Source organism: Vidua macroura, chromosome 7, assembly GCF_024509145.1.
Source record: "Vidua macroura isolate BioBank_ID:100142 chromosome 7, ASM2450914v1, whole genome shotgun sequence".
NCBI lineage: Eukaryota > Metazoa > Chordata > Aves > Passeriformes > Viduidae > Vidua > Vidua macroura.
In genome coordinates, this window is record NC_071577.1 from 18,236,750 (window position 1) to 18,251,682 (window position 14,933).

Sequence of the window (14,933 nt, forward strand, 5' to 3'; positions counted from 1 at the left end):
TATATCACATCAGGGGATCCCTTTTATCAGCAGGATATTCAGAAGGGATGAATGATTTACTCACATAATCTCTTAAACCTTTCACTTGCAGAGTCTGAGATAGAATTTATAGCATTTTTATCATTTGTGCCCAAAAAAAACCTAGTAAAAGTCCTCTATGAAATCTGAAACCCTACTCACTGATTTTCTAGCTGATGAAATTTCAAAAAAAAACATGTTTTTCTCTGACAGAGTAATAGCAGGCCTTTGCCTTGGCTTTGGTGTTTTCTCATGTTAGAAATCAGATAATTCCTCCCTTAAGAGGAATTATCCTCCCTTAAGGGAGACACATTAAATAGAAACCTCCCATCTTTTGCAATTGAAAACACTGAGGATATGTATTAACCTCCTGTAATTTAAGACTGTACCATGTTTTGCAGAATTATTTTCTCTGGTTTCCACTTTTCAATTAGATGCATATTTACACAAGAAACCTAAACAACCAATGCTTTCATTCTGAGTTTTAACCTAAGTACATAGCCTTGCTTCTAGATGATGAAGAAAGCAACTTATATGACAATACTTGCTTGATATTTCTGCCATGAAATTACTGCAGAAATGTAAACCAAAAATGGGCTGTGACATATTTCTCTTCCTAAAATATTTTTCCTGCCTGATACGTTCTCCTTTTTTCTGATGAAAATATAAGCTGGGTTGAGTCCAGGTTGTTTGTCCAGTTGTACCAATAGAGTGCTATCATATTTTTTATTCTTCTAAAGTAATTATTGAATTAAATTGGTGGAAATGAGCCCAGAATGAGAATGCAAAATAGATCATCATCTCATTTGCTAACATTGTAATTTTGTTTGTTGTTAGAACCCAGAACCATGGAGTCTTAATCTGGGCTGATACAAATACATATGTAATAATGCCAATAACCATTTCTTTATTTGAACTTGAGAGGTTCCAGGGGCAAGAGGCAAATGAGCATGACTGGACTGGTAATCAACACATTGGAAACAACCAGAAGTACAAAGCAGAGCAACAAAAACTGAGATTTCATTTTAGCTGTTAGTGAATGTATGCTCACCCCTTAGAAGGGAGTCGCTGGCTCTGAACTAATCTCCAGCAGGTTGTCTGCAAACAGGGATGCAATTCTGGTAAGGACTTCCCACCTCAGACCGTGTTTCTGTCAAGCCCGCAGGGGGCCCCTCACCCCTACTTTTCTGCTTTACAGAGCTCCTGCATGAGCTGGTGGTTTGCTCAGTCGGGACACCACTGACCTCCATGAGGCAGGGTCCTCTCTGAGTGCTAAATTGTGCTCACACTCACCTAGTGCAAGCCCCAGTAATTCCATTCCAGTTCAGCAAAACAGAGTCATATGTACACCAGCATAAGTGACAGCAGGATTTGGCCCTGTGGAGCAGGGTCTGTAAGGCCAGATCCTCCATGGGTAGGAGTTAATTTGGCTCAGTTTGCATTTGCAGTGCCAAATTTAGTTCTTTCCATTTAGTATGTGGCCAAAGGTCAAGTTAAGAAAATATTTCACTGTCATAATTATTCCCATGAAATCCAGAGCAGTTTGTATTTGGCAGCCAATGTCATTTCCCGTGCTTTAAGAAGCTGGCATTAATTTCCTGACACTGAACAAAGACAGATTCATTTACCCATTTTCCTGACTGACATTTTCTTCACCTGGCATGTCTGAATCCCTGCAGTCTGATGCAGTCCTGGAGAGGAGCCTTCCTGGGCTCTACTATAGCACTGACAATAACCATATCGCCATTTAGTGAGGATTTGTGCTGGATTTCATTCGGGGGGAGTTTTACTTTAAACCTGGGGAGTAAGCCTGGCAGCTTTGCCTCCCAAGGGCTCTTTGCTGCTGCATTTTCTCCCCAAGAGCCTACCCGTAGTCATTAGAGAGCAGAGGCGGGGATGTCACAGGAGGGTGATTCCAAGGCTGTCGCTGTGTGTCAGTAGCCCTGCAGCTGGATAATGCCCTGTGGTGAGCAGCCCTTGGGAGCAGCTTAGTGCTTCTGGCACGGACCCTCCAGCACCTTCCCTCTCCCAGCGTCTTGTGTATGCAGCAAAGCTCCCAGGGAGAAGCACTCTGCCATTTTTCCCATCTGAAATGAATCCCAGACTGGGAGAAGCCAAGCAGGAGCACTGATGGCAGCAAGGGCACTGGGATGGGATAAAGTCTTTAAGGGCTGCAGGGGAGCCAAGGTGCACTTCTGTGCCTCCAAGGGACTGAGTTTTGACTCTGCCTGCAAATGCAGTTGCAAACAGCCACCCCCTTTCTTTTTCACAGAAATATTTCAGTCCATGACATGTAGCTAATATCCTCAGCTGATGCTGGCTTGCCTGGCTCCCCTGAAGCAATGAATATTTATACTAGCTAAGTACCAGCATACATTTCATATCCTTCTGATTATTGCTTACAGCTATTCCTGTTTGTTTTCCCATAGTACTCAGAAGGCTGAATACCTTTTTCATGCAGCATGTTTTCACCATCATTTTTTCCCCCGTAGTTTTCTTCAGATTTACACATTTTGAGTTCCCATCACAACTTTGCATTAAATTGGACAGCAGCAAAATTACCTAAAGTGCATTTGTCCCATCCTGACACACAAAAAACCACGTCACCCCTCTCTGCTCCCTGCACGAAAAAGAAAAAAAAATAAATTCTGCACATCCATGGCAACAACATAAGCATGGAAACTTAGTAGGGTGGACTCTCCCACACCCTGGCCAGTGCTGCAGGATTTCAGTAAATTTTCCCATTTCTCAGGATATTAAGTTTGACTGCAAGGAAATCTAGACATCATGTAATCCCAGTGCAGCCTTGGAGCTAATAAAGACACATAAAACATTCCACACCCTGGAAGCTTGCTCAGAGGTGCATGTGGACAGCAAGGGTGCAAAGGGACACAAAGAGCAGAGGAAGACTCAAATATAGATAACATAAGGAGGCACATCCTGTTGGAAAAATACAAATTTTCATAAACAGGGAAGGCCAGCTCAGGTTTGGGTCACACAGTTACCACACTGTGGCAGCTCAGCCACGGGTGTATGTGTGCTTCCCTCCACTCCTTTGTCCCCCAGTAGGGAGCACTCATGGCAGGGACACATTCAGGGGTGCCCTGAGTAGGAAAATTGCCCCCAGTGCAGTGACCAGCAGCTCTTCTCCCTCCCCCCAGGATAGAGAAGTGGGACCTGAACCATGCAGGCATCAAGACTGGCTTATGACCACAGAAGTGTCTTTTAAGGATCATCACACCTCCTCTGCCATTTTGCTCACTAGACTAAAGTCAGGGGTGAAGCAACTGTGTGGATGAAGCAACAGAGCCCTCAGACCAAGATCTGCGTGGCACGTAGGCACCTGAGCTTCACTGTTTCAGCAGGAGGTTCCCAAAATACCTGTGGGAATCTGTGCCTTAGGATACGGCATGCTGAGACACCACCTCAAAGCGCACACCTGCGCTGGGGCTGCATCGCTGCAATTGCAAGGTTGCTCGCCCCTGTGCAGAGCAAGGAGCAGGCCAGGCTGTAGCTCCTGGGGCTAGGCAACAGCATCCTGATGCCTGCAGAGCAGCCCCTCACCTCCTGCTTTGGGTCTTGCAGAGCTTGGAATGCTGAGCTTACTGGGCTGCTGACAGTATATTTTAAATAGTTCTGTTTATTGTCCATCTTAAACTCTCTCTTCTTCAATCCTTCAGCTGTGGGTTTGAAAACAGGTGCTGTCATGAAACACAAATTGGGATTTGTTTATTCCCACACCTGTTCTGCTGTTATATGCAACACTAGAGCCAATCTCACCAAATCCATGACCACAACTTTGTGGTAGCAAAGCACTGAGGCAAAACACACAGGGATGAGGAGAAGCGTGGTTTCTATCACACAAGCTTAGCTCATGACACAAAAGAACACTTCCTTACATGCTCAGGAAGCGTAAGATGGTCTCACCACGCAGCTTGGGTGGACATCTGAATCTGAGATGGAACTGCATGTGAGACACAACACTCCCTGTGCATGGGCTGGTGGAAAGATACAGGGTTGAGAGGAGAACAAGCCTTGCAAGCCCACAAGACAAACTGCAGAGAATGGTACAGGCACTCTGGGTGGCTGGGATTTCCCTTGACTTTAGCAATGCTTGTACAACTTGTCATGTCAGGACAGCCTCCCATACATATCTGGTCTCAGCAACCTTTTAATTGCTTTTAAGGGGTTTTTTTTGGTTTTTTTTTTTTTAATTGGGATAGCTTTCATCATGTAGCAATGGACACCCACCTCAGTTTTTATAGGGCCATTACAGCAGAAGCTGACAGAGCTGAGAAATCTCACGATTTTAAAAGATGTTTGTAAGTTTCATACCTCAGGATAGATTTTAAATTTTCTGTATTAATTTGCATCATAATTAAATAAATTTGTTATCGCTTGCCTCACCCTGTACTTGGTCACTTACAGGAGCTTCTTGTGTCCCTCCTCTCCAGGAGGAAATTCCCAGCTGGACACAGGCAATGATATGCTGGTTTAGATAAGAAAAATGGGTTCAGAGTGTATCATTCAGCCCTGAATCATGATGTCTTAAGGGTTTAGTGAGGAAATCTAATTGACACATATGAGTGTTCAGGAGTTAAAACCATGTGGTGGAGGCTGTCTGGTGATTTTGCAGAGCTGCTGGCAGGAGCTGGGCTGAGGGAAATCCCCCTGGTGATTTGTAGTTTTGGAGAAGGAGGACCAGAGCTGCTGAACTGCCAGGAATTTGATTTCTGGCCACAGCTGTTTATTCCATCTAGTAGTGTTCCCTCTCACAAGGCAAACCCACACCTTCTGAAGAGGCTATAACACGCACTGCTTATTTTTACCACATCACAGAAACATCTGACTTGGCTCTCCCCCTGTATTTGTAATGCTTGCCAGTTCTAACACTTCAGACATAAAACTTGCAGATCATCCTCTGCCTAGTTTTTGCGCTTCAGTGTGGTTTTTCCCTAGCAATGGGACATGCCCCAAAGTATTTCTGAGGAGAGCAACTCTCATCTTAACAAACGAGAAGTCATTGGCTCTGTATGATATATGCCCCAGTTAAAGTAAACAATAATGTTCATATTTTCCTGTAGGCTACATCAGAGCACTGGTCAACCATTCAGTAAGTAGCCCATATTTCTTATTGCAATTTATGGCCTTGAGATGGACAGGAGCTAATGCAAATGTCCTGGGCTTTTGTGAGGGATGGTGCAGGGCACATAATGGCTTTGTAGTTACAAATGCTGAGCAGATACACAGTTCACTGATCTGTTAAGCACTTTTGAGATCATGCAGTGTGTAAAAAAAATACTATGTACTTGTAAATGTCAAGAGGAGTTACTGATATTTATAGAAAAGAAACTGTTTTACTACTTCCAGCTCTGTGGAGCAAATATGCAGGATACTTTAGGGTTCAGCTCCATCAGCCCGGTAGTTTCCGTGTGGATCGGATTTTTAAGGTCATAAATTGATTGAGATGACCCCAGCAATTCCCCATGCCTGGGTCATTTAAAGCCCAGGGAAAGGCAAGTGACATTTTACGGTGGGAAAACAAGCAAAGCAAAGGGAATATGGAGGTTTGTAATATGACAATAAAAAACAAGGCATGTGTATTTCATCAGTTGGATTTCACAAAGAGCTTGATCATGCAGGCTCTCTTTCGTAAAATATGCATGGGCGTAGGAATTTAGCATAGAACACCAAAGAGCTCACTATCAGGACTTGCCAAACACAGAATCAAGGCAAGCAAGAAAAGAAAGGATCAAGTCTGACAATAAACACAACATTCTGGAAATTACAACTCTAATTTAATGCACCACATGGAAGGCTTTGCATTTTAATTTATCAGTTTCTTTTTAATTGACCAGATTAATTATTTCCACCTTGCCATTTGGCAGGTAGGTCACTGTTCTTTTTCACAGCATTAATGAACTAATTCCATTTTCCCCCCTGTAATTAAAAGTGCTAGTTACAGAGACCACATTTATAAATTGGCTTGGTGCACAATAAAATTTACTCTTGATTAAAGAAAATATAACATCATTTCCCATATCAAAAGGGATTTCTTTTCTTTGTATTTCTCCACCAGCAAAACCATGACTAGAAAAAAAAATCCCCTCAACCCTGTACTTTTCAATCAGTAATAAAAATGGGTAAAATAAGATTACCAGTGAACTCCTAAATATCACAAGTCTCCCTTGGGCACACCATGCTCAAGCAGAAATGTGAAAACAATTGTATGGTCACATTACCCATGTTTTATGCTCTAATCAAGGGCTCTGGTCAAATCAAGGATCAGGTCAAAAAGCAGGACTCAGCAGGATCCTGCTGTGTCAGCCCAGTTGCTCGCTTTAAGAGAGGATGGAGAATATCAACTCTTGTTCATTGCAACCAGTACAAGTCAAATGTTAAATATGTTTCAGGAATGTGTCTACCTGTGGATTCTTGTGCATGTGAGAAAACATGGATGTTTTCTTACCTAATTCCTCGTGCTTCTCTACTGCCCAGGGTAGCTATCACAGGGCTTGAAGAGGGGATGCAGAGTGAAGAATCGTAAAGGGGCAGAGAAAAGGGAAACCAAAGGAATAGGATAAAGTCAGGGGATGCCAAAGAGAGTTAGAAAAGGTACTAGTGGTGGCCTAGGAAAATAAGTATCCCAGTCCCCAAAATTACAGCTGCCCAAGGCCCAAATGTGGCTGACAGCCCTTGTCCCTTTCTGCTCTGGTGTATACATCTGAAGCCCAGCTGTTACAGAACATGGGTTTCTCTCTACAGATTGCATTTTCCCCCTGCCACAAAGAAATAGGCAAATATTTAAACCTGCAAAACAACCTTAGGACTCGTTCTCTGTGCATCTGGGGGAGTGAGATTAATTCAACAGGATTGTGAATAAAAATACAGCAACTGGTATTTCTAATTCCATTTCTCAGTGGAAAGCTTCTAGTAACAGCTAATAACTAAGTCATACTAATCAACTCTGTGACAAAACCTCCAAAGTATGTAATATAACATAGTTTCTGATTTTTTTTAATCGAACCTACATGTTGCAATCTCCTACTCTGCAGTCATAAAACTTTATAGTCTTCTCTTTTGTCTACTGAGATTTCAGGTGTTTAACCACTGACTTCCACCCAAACAAAGTCTGTAGTAACAATAATGCTATCCATGTGCTGCAGTAAATGAGCATTTCAGCTTGGCTGGCAGTGACAGCTTGTACATACAAAGGCAAGCAGAGTAGTCTGAATTCTGTGCTCTGCCTGTGTAACTTCACTGCAATGTTCATGGTTGTCAGTGGAGTTACTTCTGATTTACTTCAGTGCAACTGAGGAAAGAGTTTGACCCAGTTTGTCTATATTTATGGAAAGAAGCCTGGAGAACAGCGTCTGTTCTTGTTTAAAGTGCAGGAGGAATTCCAGCGTTGCTGAAGGAAAGCATGCAAGCCAAGACTGCAGTCAGCAGCACCGTTGCTATGGCACACCATCCTCAGGATGTTCTTAAAATGCCTGGAAGTTTGGTACCTTGCCCACTGTACCTGGGGGACCAAGACATGCTAAAGCATTTATGTTAAATGACTTTTCAATTCAACTCCGACCCAGAGGCACCTCTGGAGAGACTGGGTGGAGGAGGAGGAACAGTGGATGGGAATATGAAACAAAGCTGTTCCATGCTCCCCTAGTCTGTGAACTGCCTCCTATCATGCTGAAGCCAGGAAAGTTTGGTAATAAAAACACATTCAATTAAATAAACTCTTAAAGCACAGGAATGTAACAAAACTAGGGAGTCATCTAAACACATTACTAGTCCAGACTGGCCAGCACTGCTGCAATGATAAACAGTCATTACAAAAACCTGTAATTTATTTTCCGTGACTTATCTTGCAAGAATGGTCAAGGGGTCCTTCTAGCAAGCAGGGTCCCATTATCCATAGATAAACTGTCACTTGCTAAGGTTCTACATTCTGGATTCCCTTTGGGTAGTAATAGACACCAGTCACAGCACTCACATAGCACAACACAGTGCTATTATGCATCACTGCAGCCCCTGCTAGCACAGATCCTGTCAAAGGCAGTACTAGCAGTCCTAGCACTACTTTCAATCAAATAACTTGTTTGAGAGGTTTGGAACCTGATTATAAAAATCTGTTTAAGGTTAAAACTTTGTGCTCTGGTGCTAGAAAATGGCAAAAAATGAAATAAGAACTAAAAAATAAAGCTAGGCACTTTCAAGGTAACAATGCAGAGAGAAGGAAAATGGAGCCAATCTGGAACTGCAGAATTTGGATTCAGGTCTGCAAAGATCTGACATCTGTTTTCTTCATTCAGTCCTTGACAGAAAAAACTTGAACTCTAGAAAGGAGCTACCTTAAAACCTGAGAAGTATGTACCTTGAAATCTTTGTTTAGATTTTACCACCACACACCCAAGTTTACAAATTTCCTGAATTTTCTGGACTGACATTTGTTCTTTTCCACCAAGGGTCTCTTGGCAATATGAAGAGAGGAAGCCAGTGTCCTCCTTCTGCCGTGTTATATTTGCATGCTTTACCTCCAAGTATCAGTTCTTACTATTCCCTGAACATCAGAAATGTGTAAAATGAGGGCTTGAAAGGATCAAAAGAAAACTCTTCCCTGTGTTTGCACATACTCCAAAGTGGCTTTCCCCACTCTCTTAGTTCCTGCTGACTTCTTTGACACCAGTGAAGCTCAGCCAAAGCCAGCAGCACACCACCAACTTGGGCGATCCCACCTGAATTCTTACACATCTTCACAACTGAGCCAGTCTTGGACAACTAAAAAATCCACCCACATCTTTTCCCTCCAAAATAGTTTCTCCTGACACTAGTTATTCACTCCTCAGCTGTCACCACTCACATTTCATTCCTGACTTGTGGCCGGGTAGAGTCACCAAGCCTGGTGACGAACCAGAAATGCCCACTTCAGAGCAGTATGGGAGGTTTCCCTGTGTGCCCCAAATATCACTGAGTCTTCATGCTGCTAGTTACGTAATTGGAAACAGCCTCTGCTGCATTGAGCTCACCAAGGGATGCAATCATAAAGGGAGAACGGACAGTGCACAAGGCACCTGGTGAGAAAATGTCTCTCTTGATCCCAGCAGGCTTCATGGACAGCCAGGAGCCAGAGAGACAGCTCACCATGGGTGTCCAGGGTCAGTACAGACTCACAGGGTGTTAGGGTAGCATCTTTGCCTGGTAATATCAAGCTCTGTAAAATTGTTTCAGGAAGTCACCGGTGCAAATTTTCAGTTATTTTGATTTAGAGGTTTATTTTAGTTTATTTTAGTGCAATCCCAATCTGGAGAAAAAATAAATTGAGGTGTAAGAGTAATGCAAGAGGAGATTTAAAACACACACTTGGCTTTTCCCTAGAGTATTATCACTTACAGCCTAGTAGTAAGAAAAATTAAAAAGCACCAAAGGAAAATAAAAACAACATGTCAGTGCACATCATATTCCTGTTGTTTCCAGATTTTCTGATCCCAATTAGTCTGCCTGCAAAACTATGGAGACCTCTTATGATTTGATTAATCAGAGCCATCTTCACACCTGACTTGCTGTGCTCCTGTAAAAGCACACTATAGTTTGGGTGGACTGCAGGTAATTAGTGTCAGGATCCCTGCAGACAGATTTGAAGTCGCTCCTGCCAGCTCAGGGTTTCTCATAGACCTTCCAGTTCTCCTCAGACCGACAGCCCGAGTGCAGCTCTTACAGAGGAATAAGGATTTGGGCTAATCAGGTGTTGTTCTGCTCCCAAATACAAATACATCAGGAGGACCTGCACTTTTTCATCCATCTTGTAGCAGCATCCAGGTACTGCTGGGACCTGAAACCAAACCCTTGCTCTGTCTGGCAAGAAACACTGAAATACTTTGAGTCCTACACCGGGTGCTTGGGATGAGGGTAACTATTTTTTTTCCAGTTTTTTTTTATTTTTCTCCTTCACGCCTGCAGGCAGTTTCCCATCAGATTCATTAATCCAAGCACTGGGCCAGGCTGGAGCTGAGGGAAGAGGTGATCAGGAGAGGTGATCAGGAGGAGGTCGGGGAGGACCTTTGTTTCTAGGGCCATGCTGTAACTCAGCTTCACAGGGAGGAGTCACATCAACAAGTGCCACAGAAGAGAAACTTTATGCTGAAGTGCAGGAGATACTAAAAAAACTTTAAAGCAAGGAAATTAAAATCTTTAGACTCAGCATGGAAGCTATTTAAGAAACTTGTTTATGATCATAGAGACCACAAAAAAAGAGGTGTTCTTTAGGGAGAGGAGGCAGGAAAGTAAGGGAGAAAGCAATAAAATGGTTAAATTGTAAGATATTGTTCAAGCCAAACAGGTGCCTTTCACCAAAAAAAAAAAAAAAAAAAACAAAAAACCAAAAAAAAAACAAAAAAAAACCAAACCAACCAACCAACCAACCAAAAAAGAAAAAAAAAAACACAACAACAACAACAAAACAAAACAAAACAAACCCAAACTGAAAAGAAAGCCCAAAGACTCAACTGAAGCTAACAGCTAACAGAAAGGGAATATGAGCTATAACAAATAAAATTTTGGGGCATGACAGTTTGGAAGGCTGAGAGTGATTATGAACAACCAATAATGAAAGACATAAAATTAAATAACTTTAAATTCTTTTAGCAAATCAAGTGGTTTACCAGGGATTAGAAGCAGCAGTTTGTAGTAAGGAGGCAGCAGACTTGCTACACAATTTCTTTGTGTTGGAGAGAATTTCAGAAACACCTACTGCAGCTGCAGCCTTACCCATGACTAGGCTGAGAAGCTGTCAAAAGAGTGGTTAATAAAACTGAAACACTAAACCACAAGGATGCAGGCAGAGAGGCAGGGGTTTATAAAACTCTGCTCTGGCACAAAAGGCTGGGGTCTTTCCCCTGTGGTTCTTAGTGCTGCCATAGTAAGTATGAGCATGTTTACTGGTGTGAACTGGAAAGGTTTGAGTGATGATGATTCATATTAGGGCAAGATGATTCATATTAACACTCTCTCATCAGCACTTCTATCCAGGAAACAATAATTGCCATCCAGTATTGCATTGGTGATCCAGAAGCACACAAGTCTCCTTTCAAGAGTAAAGAGCAGCACCCATCAATGGGCAATCCACTGAACACTAAAAATCAACTAAAATAAGTCTCCAGAATGGCATTGTAAGTAGTGAATCATAACACCACTCATTCCTGATCTACTTTAGACAACCTGATCTCAGCACCTAGTCTGGAAAAGAAACCTGGTTACAAGACATCATACAATTTTGCTTTTCCTAATTCTCTGTGTAGATCTGGTAACAGTAGTTTATTGGTAAATTCATGTCAATGTAAGCTTGGCCACTGCATTGATCATACTGTTTAATGCATCTTCTGTATCTCCTAGATGGTCTAGAAATAAAAGTAATTACTTATCAGCAATGTTAAAAAAGCAATATGGATTCACAGATGACTGAAATCCTGCCAGACATAGGCAGCCAGGCATGCTCTGTATCCATTGTCGCTCTGATTTCAAATTAGGTGAAGTGAAGAAAAGGTGAAACAGACACAGAACATTTGGTCTTCATATCTGAAGAAAATAAGGGTTTCTGTATAATAACTTAAGGTCCTCATACTTGCAGCATTTGGATTGAGGTGGCCACAAGGTGTGATTCAATTTGATTTTTAATTCTGCTTGCTATACTGTAAACGCAGGCACTGCTACGGGTCTCTGTAAAAATCAAAGGCTGGCGTGGGTAGGCAGACGTGCGTAAAACATTCCCCTGGGATCTAGAAATGTGGGGACTAGATTCGAAAAGTACTAAACAAGAAAGCCATCAAAAAGTGAGGGGGTGGGAAGAGAGAGAAAAAGCTATCCCTTAAAATTGCATAAATATTTAAGAGAAGGCAGCTTGTAACTTCTATTCAGTTTCACTGAAATTGAAGGTCCAAAAATCTTGGTGGTGGAGAGCACAACTGGACCCACACACATTCAGCTCTGAAAAGCAGGGTTCAGCTGTGGGCCATCAGCTTCCTGCCTTGCTACCTGACCCAGTAATAAAAGCAAGCAAAACCGAGCAGAGGGTTTTTTTGTTTGTTTGTTTTGTTTCTTAATAACTTCATCTATTCAAGTACTCCAAGATTTTGAAGATATGCCAGGCAGAAGAGGGGGCTTGAAAAGGGTCCCATGAATTGCAAATACCATAGCTGGCTTTAAAGTCGTGGCTGAAATCAGATCAGACAGGATAGGACTCTGTAGGATTTTCCCATTTGGCTCATTTATCTGAGAAGAGCCAAAAGAGAAATAAATCCCTCTGGGCTTGGAATTAACCCAAATGTTAAAGGATTTTCCCATATGTTGAAGATAATGAGAATATTATCTTTAGCAGGAGGATGCTTTATGTGTAGACCACACTAGATAGGGTGTAAATCCAGCACTCAGGCTGTAAATTGCCTGGAATTGATCACTTTGAGAAATCAAACTACAGAGCCAGGTATGGGAACAAAGGTGACAGGAGTCCTCACCTTTACTGTCACTCTGTGTAGAGAGTACAGCTCAACAGCAAATCCCACAAAGTCTGTACTATGAAATATTTCATTAACAGTATCAGAAAAGAGTTTAGCTTGCACTTCTAGTCCATTCTGGAGTTATTCTAGCTCTTTTATTTCATATAAAAATTCAGAATTAAATAGAGAGAACCAACCAGAGGTAGGTACACCTTTGCAGCCTTCGAGCTCAGAATAAGTTGCCTCCGGGTGGGTTTTATATCCAGAGAAGGAGACATCTGCCAAAGGGCACTGTCATAACAAAACTGGCTTGAATATCAACTCTATTTACATTTAAAGAGTTGCATTAAGGAGATGTCAACAACATCACTTAATTCCTGCCTGACTGACTGCCCTTACAGCTAGTAACTGAAGTCAACCACAGTTTAAAACTTGATGCTAGGATGCAGCAAGCTGAAGGAAGCTGCTCATTCATTAGTCAATCTCCGCTCACTGTTGTCTAAACTGAGACAGAGCAGTTGCACAATACACAAATGCAAACTAGAAAATTCCTGAGGCAGCATGTGAAATCCTAGCATGCTGCTACTTCTGAAATACCTATGCATCAAAGAGTGAATTCAACTGGCACAGCCTTTTGAGGAAGCAGTTATAAATAGCACAAGAAAATTATTGAGGAAGACCACTCCTTCTGATATGCAAGTTAGTTGACCAAAAATACCATCATGGAAGGGAGGGCCAAAAGGGGTGATGGAGAATTCATTAATTAACAATGGATCTCTCCAAATCACGGAGCTCTGTCATTCCAATTCTCTCTTGAAGATATGAAAAACTGCCATTTGTGGTACATCCAGCTCCACAGTGCTCTTCCTAAGCCTGACATTCTCAGCAGAAATTGCTGCTACTCTAGACAGACATATTACTGAGAGGAAAACTACCTACCTTACAGTAAGACTTCATGAAAAATGTTAACTGTGAGTCCTGCTGATTTGTTGAGCAATGCTGTGTTTTCATCAGGTAATCAAATTGAGCAAAGCCTTCTGTATTAGAATAAGCCAAATCATTACAATCGTATTTCAACCGCACACTATGTGTTTATACCTCTCATGAGACATGCTGTCCACTCCATTAAAACTAACAACCTTTGTAGTTATGCATGCTAAAGTATCAGTAATCAAATCTCATGCTTCATGGTGTAAGATGATCACTAGAAGTGTCAGGAAGAAATTATTTCCTAAGAGATGGCATAGCAAGATGTGTTTGCCTTTGAATCATCACATGTTGTCAGTAACAGCATACTCACGTGTTAGATCATTGATCCAACAATTTGTTATAGCAAATTCTATCTTCTGATGTTCAGCAAATCAGTCACTCCAAGACCAGCAAAATATAAATCTGCTTTCACTACAAAGTAAGCAGCACTAAATGTTGAGATGATAAGGAATGCAAGGCTACCTTCTGTGCAAGTTTTAAAGTACTTCTAGAGCAAGCTAAATCAAATCTCCAAATTTAAGAATCTTTTTGAGTTTTCAGGCATCAAGATTTGGCTCTGAAATTTGTTACTTGGTGCCAATCTCTCTCGGTATATTATTAACTTTTGTGAAAATCTCTATGGCTGAATTAATTTCCCTTTGTCCCCTGTTTTTCTGATGATTCCTAGGGAAATTAAATGTAGTAGAACTGTCACTCCCATGCCAGAATAACACCGTATAACAGCTGGAAGTTGTCAGGGGGAGGATTGCTGACCCAATGGTGTATTCCTTCACACTTCACATTAGCCTTGTTTGTCACTGATGAGCTTTTGGTAACTACAGAAGTCAAGAGATAATCTGTAGCTGATGGGATCCTTCCCAACAGATGAAGATATCAGTAACGAAGATGCATGATTTTGTTGCTGTAATACAGATGTTATTAATCCTATTGTAAGTCTGGTATTTTAAATTCATCAATGAGTATTTCTAGAAGAGAGCTACAGCATTTGCTCTTTGGTAAATCTACCCCAGAAGTCTAGAAATTCCCTTTACAAAATCATCAGATTTCTTAAATTTAAAATAGACTGTTCATTCCTGGAAGTAATAAAACACTGCCTTCAGAAGCAATGTTTTATTATCATCCTGGCACTTCTTGCTCCCACTGGCTGCTGTTCAAAACCACCTTGGCACCAGAATTCTGGCCTAACTGTAGCTTCACATCACCTGGCATCAATAGCCTGGAAACAGTCCTTTGAGATAAATTACTATGGCACCAAATAGTGGCATAAAACTGGACAATAAAATGTTTTCCTTTCAATAAATAACTCTGATGCTGTGAGACTTTGCTGTCCTCTCCTGCCTACTCCCCAGAAGCTGTCCATGCACAGTCTACTCACAGCAGGCACCTTTGCAGAGCCTGAAAACACAACTGCCCTCCAAAGAAAGGTGCTCAAGCATT

At 41.8% G+C, this 14,933-nt stretch overlaps 1 long non-coding RNA gene across 1 annotated transcript; it reads right to left on the bottom strand.

Annotated features, from left to right (window-relative positions):
* Nucleotides 1–900: 900 nt before the first annotated feature.
* On the bottom strand, nucleotides 901–1,841 carry LOC128810295 (uncharacterized). Its single transcript, XR_008437997.1, has 2 exons — nucleotides 1,647–1,841; nucleotides 901–1,116 (listed from the first exon to the last, which is right to left on the bottom strand). It is a non-coding gene; the product is annotated as an uncharacterized LOC128810295 (long non-coding RNA).
* Between the last annotated feature and the right edge of the window lie 13,092 nt (nucleotides 1,842–14,933).